Source organism: Hordeum vulgare, chromosome 2H, assembly GCF_904849725.1.
Source record: "Hordeum vulgare subsp. vulgare chromosome 2H, MorexV3_pseudomolecules_assembly, whole genome shotgun sequence".
NCBI lineage: Eukaryota > Viridiplantae > Streptophyta > Magnoliopsida > Poales > Poaceae > Hordeum > Hordeum vulgare.
Window position 1 is genome coordinate 312,019,804 of NC_058519.1, and position 7,695 is coordinate 312,027,498.

The 7,695-nt window shown below is 41.7% G+C and overlaps 1 long non-coding RNA gene across 1 annotated transcript; it reads right to left on the reverse strand.

The window, feature by feature from the left end:
• Window positions 1–453: 453 nt before the first annotated feature.
• Window positions 454–2,986, reverse strand: LOC123426155. The gene is made up of 3 exons (XR_006622061.1): window positions 2,898–2,986; window positions 1,818–2,028; window positions 454–742 (listed from the first exon to the last, which is right to left on the reverse strand). It is a non-coding gene; the product is annotated as an uncharacterized LOC123426155 (long non-coding RNA).
• Window positions 2,987–7,695: the final 4,709 nt, after the last annotated feature.

The window sequence follows — 7,695 nt, forward strand, 5'->3', positions numbered from 1 at the left end:
CAACAAACAGTTGGACGGGAAAAACTATTGTCGACCGACAATGTCTGTTGGGGAATGTCTAGACGGGAAAACCCTTTCCCGACCGACATAGATTTCCCGACCGACTGCTTGACGGCTAGGGAGTATCTTTCCCGACCAACAGTCTGTTGGGCCTGCCATGGGCCTTTCCCGACCAACACTCTGTTGGGGCAACCATGTGTGTTTCCCGACTAACTATGGGACAGAGTATTCTTTCCCGACCGACATTATGTTGGACGTAGTGTTAGCCTTTGCCAACCGACTGTCAGACAAGGTTTGATTTGCCAACCAACAATCAAACAGGGTTTTTCTTCGCCGACCAACAGTTCATACACATTTTTTTCAGCCAACCACACCTTACATATGGTACTGATTGTCACATACATATAGTTCATGTGTTATAAGTACAATCACCAAGACACTGATCAGGCTCACTTCAGGTCCAGCAAACATTTTTTATTCCAATAACTATTTGTCACATACACACACTTAAGTCTGTTCTAAACATAACTACTCAGATACCATACATCCTGTTCACAAAAGGATTGGTAAAAGGTGCATGTATGAGACATAAGTTGTACAAAGTGAGCATACAATTCACAAAAGTACATGTAAAAAATGCATGCATGAGACATCTGTTGTACAAAATGAAATCTAAAACATCTAGTTGACGTAGATCAATGGCTTCATGATTCCATGGGAGTGAAGTCCTTTTGTTTGCTTCCTACAAAATTTAAAAAAAAAATCAATTATAATACACTATTAGAAACTACACTACAAAACAAAAAATAAAACATAGAGGATCATCACATTCTCAAAAATATAAATAATAATAAATACATAGAACTCAATAGCCATGTGTTAATACTAACGTTGATCCTTGACTGAGATCACCCCAACCAACCCACCATCTCCATAAGGAGTTGATAGGTCAGCAGAGGCATTTGTTTCTTCTCATTAAAATAAGATAAATTAATCTATTGGCATAGGCTAGAAAAAAACTTGAGTGTGCATGATCTTGAGCTAGCCAGAAGGGTAAGCATTTATTTGTGTTTATGCAATTATTAATTTTGTACTATATAAATCATTCATTCTTCTGCTTAGAGTTTTTTGTACTATTCTTCATGAACGGAGATTGACTAGCTGGTGAATACATCCCTTATTTTGACTTTAATCTTCACAAAATAAACAGGATGGGTCAAGTTACCTTCACATGTCACCTCAGGAAAGATGTTTTGTGTATAGCTATACTCAAGATAAACACATGTAGTCCAATGTGGTAACTATATATTGAAGTGAAGAGATTCCTTGTCCCAACATTGATTGATGCACATACACCATCTATTACTCTACAAGATTTGGTTTAGTTCATCTTGAGAACAATTTTAAGTTATTAGGAACAACATAACAGCTAAATAATTCCAATAGCATTTATGTCAACCATGCATTATGTTAAAGTCATAACAGCAGCTCTGTGTACTGCCTACTTATAAAAGCATGACAACTTTATATGCATAGCTTTGCACTGTTAAGGTCATGAAAACAGCCCAGTTATTCAAGCATGACATTAGCTATTACTTCATAAGTCGACTGAATAGTTATGCCCCATGGGAATATATTATCTTTTCTAATAAAAGGATCCCTGACTCTCTTTTTCACCATACTAGATGACCCGTTGCGCCAATGGAGCAAAGGGCGAGAGGGAGCCAAGTATAGTGAGAATATTCAGAAATGTAAGTCTTTACTGCTCGTACATAGATGTGATATGCAAAGAAAGTAGATAGGAAGAGGTACATTACATAGATGGTATGAAGCAATGAACAACAACTACAGGTTAAGGAAGCTTCTCATAGATTTTCGTACTGCTGCATCGATTTCATTAATGAATTTGTTCAATAGCCAAGAGACTGCACTTCTTGAGAGGTATTGTGCTGCTTCTTGTGCACCTTTTCTTGTAGAACAGAAAATGAGTGCAGACTTCCCTCTTGACTGTTGCAAAAGTATAGCTGCCTACATTCGACAATGATAAAAACAATTTATGATTTTGTATCATTGGAACAAATCAAGAAGCATGCCTTTTGTAAGTTTTAGGTGATCCCAAAGTTCTATCAAGATGGTTGGGGAAAAAGAAAGCAATTGTCTTTTGCAAAAATATGCACTGTTTTATGTTTGAGCATCTTCACGTGGGTGCATAAAATAACTGAAATAGTAAGGAAACATATTTATAATTCAAGCCCTTACTACTCAAGTTATTTACTTTTCTTTTGTCATGTATTTTCTTTTTACTTCATACTGTCATTTTTGTAATAATTTATTTTGATGGCATATACAGATGCGCAGCGAAACTTGCTAATCCAAACAGAAGGAAATAGTAATTAGAGAAGCAAGCAAACAAAGTCTCAGCCTGATTGTTTTGTAGAGGCCCAAATTTGCATGATTCTGAATAGATGACACTGTAAACAGACTATAAAAGCCATCATTCTGTACCACAATCGAATGACTAACAACAAACATCTCTAACAACATCTTGCCATAAAGGAGGATAAAGTTAGCGCTTGAAGTTTGTGCCAAGATTCATCTACAGGTTTATAGCTTCAGTCTTACACTTGCAGCAAGTCAAAAGGAAAAAGTAGAATGCAGGAGCCTTAGTGTGAGACTTTTTCTTGTATATGTGTGTAATAATTTGCGCAAGAACAGAACATCACTCTATATGCAATATGATTTTAGAGTGAAACATACGATTATTTGCTACTGGACCATCGAAATGTGGTTTCAACTCGACATGAGAAAAATCATGTTGGAACTGAAATGTACATATACAAAACAAAAAAGTCAAGCAAGAATTTGGGAGGCCTAAGGCCACGGTAGCATTCACTCACGTTGGTATGCAGTGTCGGTGGAGCAAAATGTGTCAATGCCACGATAACATCCACATGTCTACCGTCATGCCTCCCCGACTCCACCTGTTGCGCCGCCATTAGATCCAGTTGAATCGAGCAAGAAGCTGCGCTAGTTGATCCTATGCTCGGGAAAATACATTTGCATCAGTGAATGTCATTTTCTGACACACTCTTTTTCTTTATCGTAAGAAGGGCCACCCTGCGATTTCCATTGGACGAGACCATCTGGTTCAACCTAGTACAAAAATACTGCATGCAGAATTATAATTGTACGAAGGTTATCCACTTCAAAGTTTTTTATTGTTCCATTCCTGTGAAAATGAAGAGTAGTGTAAGGTCACATTGTTGATACAAAAGATCTTCGCAAAAATAGAAATATTAGATAGTTCTTCTACTACTTTAGTAACATAATCTAATAGTTAAATATAATAACAATACTATTACTTGCAATGGCCAATAAGAAATTCTTTATACTACTAATGTTATAAATGAAGCAGAGCTTGCGGCTGGATTCAAATTCTCTGCACAGAAATGATGATTTGCGGCTATCCATGAAACACATTGTGACTAACCAATAAAAACATCATTTGCAGTCCACGGCACCTTGCATAGGATAACTCGAGGTCATTAGTAATGCTAAAGCACTATAGATCAACAACGCTGAAGAAACAAAATTAATTGTTCAGTGTTATATTGCGACATTTAAATTATTTGCTTCCTTTCACACAATATACATTTGTAAGCAGTATTGCAGCATAAAGAGAACTATCCTTCGGCCCATGCAAAATATAAGTGAATACGGAATCTGCTTTGCAACAGAAGATAATTCAGTTATCACCTCAGCCCACCTTGGACGGAACTGCAATTTGAAACAACAATTCCTTGAGGTATTTTTCATGTGAGTCTATTATGCGAGTTGCCACAATAAAACAATGAAGTACTGAAAATTAAATATCCTATAGGGGGTTATTGCAATAGGAAGCTAACATCGGTACTGTAAAAGACTGGATTGCTGTCACCAAAGTACTCGATGTCCACACTCATCCCATACCTATGCCGGGATGGTAAACAAAATAAGTATAGGATTACTCAAGTAATTTACTACTTGATCCAACGCCTACTGTGTAAAAGATAGCAGTTTCTCATGTTAATCAGGACAACTGCAGCTATTTTTTTAATGTATTTTGGTATGATTAAAGAAAATGTTCACCATAGTATTAGATCCTTCGGCCTCCTACTCTAGCATAACACACCTCCTTGTAATTAATCCAGCAAGGACTTCATTAGCACAAAATAAAAATGAACATGGAATAGCGAGGCAAGCAATAGGATGACCCTGTGTATGGTGAGGTCTGAATCTATACCTATTTAGAGTGTTACTGCATGAAGTTCGTAAATATCATTGGCCTCAGAGTCAAGAGATTGTTGAATATCATGTGTATGCCTATTGCTTTCCTCATCCAATGTACAGCAGCAGATTCACAACTCGAGTATGCCAATCTTCAAAGATAAGAATCACATCCTACCTCAGAGCCTGTTGTAACCAACACCAGATGGTGTCCATCGGCTGCTGGTCTCTGTTTTCTTCAGGTGCAAGCAACAAGCCAACGTGTGAGGCCACACCCTATTCCTTCCCCTCCTGGTCTCGCTTGCCCATTTCTTCCTCCTGATGGGCTGGAGAAGAGGGAGACCATATGCGAGAGGAAGATCTTACCCATGTCTAGTTCGCCAGATACTGACGGAGCAGAGGCCGCACCCCTTGCTTCAGGCCACCGGGAGCTAAGGGCCCTTGCCCCCCCCCCCCCCCCCCCCCCCTCTTCAGAGCTTCTGCCATGGAAAGGAGGGAAAGGGAGCTGGGTATGGGTTGGGGAAGTGGCGCCATGGGAAGGAGCGGGCGAGGTGGCCTCAGTAGGCGGCCGGTGGAAGGAGGACCGCACGCTCGCGATTCAGGTGGCCGGTGGTGGAAGGAGCAACGACTTCGGCCGTGGATCAATGTGGAAGCAGGGACGCCTCCCGCGATGGCCGTCGACGGCAGCGGCAGCTTGAATCGGAATCCTAGCAGCGGCGGCGGCGTGAATCGGAATCCTAGCGGCGGCGTGAATCGGAATCCTAGGGGTGGATCGAGATGAGGAGAAAGGGGATTGAGTGAGGCGCCCTCTGTAGTATTTGGTTGAGAGACAAAAATTCACGGCCGGGGCGCGCTAAAAGTTTTCGACCACGCGCGCAGGCCCGTTTACTACCCCTTGTTGGTTGGCAATATTTTCCGACCGATCGCTGGATGGGAATATGATCTTTCCCGACCGACCATTCGATAGCAAGGACTTATGTATTCCTGACCGACCATTTCTTGGCGTACAAATATTTTCCCAACCGACCCTCACTTAAAAGTTTTTCCAATGAATTGTCGGTCAGCAAAAATGACTTTTGCCAACAAACACCGGTAGGGAATAGAGTGTTGTGGTGTAGTGAAGGAACCTTACTCCAAGAAAAGAGGCGGACAACCAATACAATCATTCGGCATTGTTCATTCTTCAATCCGCAGTTCCACAAGAATATCTCCCACACCTGCGACCCTTCACTCGTGCAAAGAAGTGTTGGGAGCACATCATGGTGTTGTACAAGGGGAGCTCAAGCATTCAACGGTCAAACTTCGAATTGGTCCTCGATCCTCGTGATCTCCATTGAAGGGCGACTGCCCTCGTTGTTGGTCTCCAAGACCATGGGAGTTAAGATACGATGACATATGGATCAAGCGCAAGTTTCTCAAGGCGATCATGCCTTTCAACAAAGCCATGGCTTCCGTCATTCGGCAAACACTAGATTTTCACTCCTTGTCCTCAGGCGAGGTGTTGGATGAGTTCATTGCTATGGATATCATTCCCAAGAGTGCCGACAATGCAGTTGCTCGTGTTCGGTGAAAGACAGCATCACCCAACCTTGCCTTAAAGACCAAGCCCATCGTTGATGAAGAAGAACGGGAAGAAGATGGCTGCCCCGAACACACAAAATACGCTTATCATGATCACATGGCTCTTGCGCCAAGGCAGTTTTGGGGAAACAAAAGAAACTCAAGACCCAACTTCTCCAAGGAAAACTCAAGTGGGTCCAAGAACAAACAACGAGTGCGGACATGCTACAACTGCGGCAATGTGAGTCACTTTGATGCAGATTGTCCCTATGAAAATAGGGACGACAACGGGGGCAAGCTCATTCGCAAGGATAGGCCCAAGTCCTTCCCTAACGAGAACACCTTAACCAAGAAGACTCATCCAAGGGGCTTGGTGGCCCATGAAGAGTACACCTGTGATGATGGTGAAGATGATATAGGTCTTGAGGGCATGGCAACTGCCACCATCGCCATTGCCACTTGCGCCCCACGGTATCTCTCTTCTGCACACCAACGAGAACCGTATCGCTAAGCACCTCATGGCCAAAGGCATCAATAAGGTTACCCCTAGCACCAAGACCACTCTCACTACCTCTCCTTCATTATTAGACTGTGTTGATAATAGTGAGGTAGTAGAACTTGATGAAAATGAATTTGATAAATTCTTCTGTAACATCAAGGGTGAAACCAAAAGACACTTTGTTGCTCTTTTGGAACAACTTGGTGAATCCGATGATCTCGTTGAGACTCATGAGGATACTATCTCCAAGATGCAAGAACATAGTCGTGATTATGCCAATGAGATAGCAGAACTATCCATTGCTCTAGAAGAAGAGCGTGGTCTTCGTTTGGCTCTAGAGGAGCACACAACCTTGATCATGCTAAATTACGACAAGATCTCGATCATGCTAGTGTTCTTACTCGTGTGCTTAAATCTGAGAAGGTTGCACTTGGGGTTATCCATGATAGACTCAAGGAAGATTTTTGACGTACTTGACAAGGCCCAGAAGGTCTTGAAAAGTGCTCATTCCTCCCTTAAGGAGTCTCATGGTCAACTCCAAGTAAAACTAACCAAGGAGATTTCTACTTGTCCTTCGTTTGTTTTAATTGATAATTCTTGTGCTACTAACCCTTGTTGTGAGCATGTGCATCTTGTGGAGGAGAATGCCAAGTTGAAAGAATAGCTTGAAAAGGGCCTTGTTACGTGCATCCATGGATACAAAAACCTAAATGATCTTTTGAGTAATCAAAAGGAAGTTGCAGGAAAGAAAGGACTTGGGTTTGCAACCAAGTCTAAGAAGAGAAGGAAGAACAAGACCAAGCCATCTTCCTCTCTCAAGGACATCTTTGTCAAAGAGGGTGAGAGTACTCATAAGAAGATGAAGAACAAGGAAGGGGGTGACAATGTCAAGAAGGGCAAAACCACTCCCACCAACACTGCCGGCGATTTTAACCCCTCTTATGTTTCATGCCGTCCTAGTGATGGGCATGTTTATGCAAAATTTGTTGGTTCTTATTATGAGTACATTGAGTGGGCTATTTGGGTTCCTAAGACCCTTGTTTCTAACATCAAAGGACCCATTCAAAAATGGGTACATAAATCCAAGCATTGATCTCTTGTAGGAGTTTGCTTCTGGTGGAGTGTTATGGTTGCTCGACAGTGGAGCAACAAATCATATGACCGGAAGCAAGGACTTGGTGGTGGATGTGCATCCGGTACCATCTATGCCCACCCATGTCCAATTTACGGATGCTTCAACATCTAAGGTAATGGGATTTGGTAAGGTGGTCATCTCTCAAGATTTATCTATAGAGAAGGTCATGCTTGTTGAGTCCCTTGCATACAATTTACTTTCCATTCGCCAGCTTGAAATTATGGGCTTTGCCACA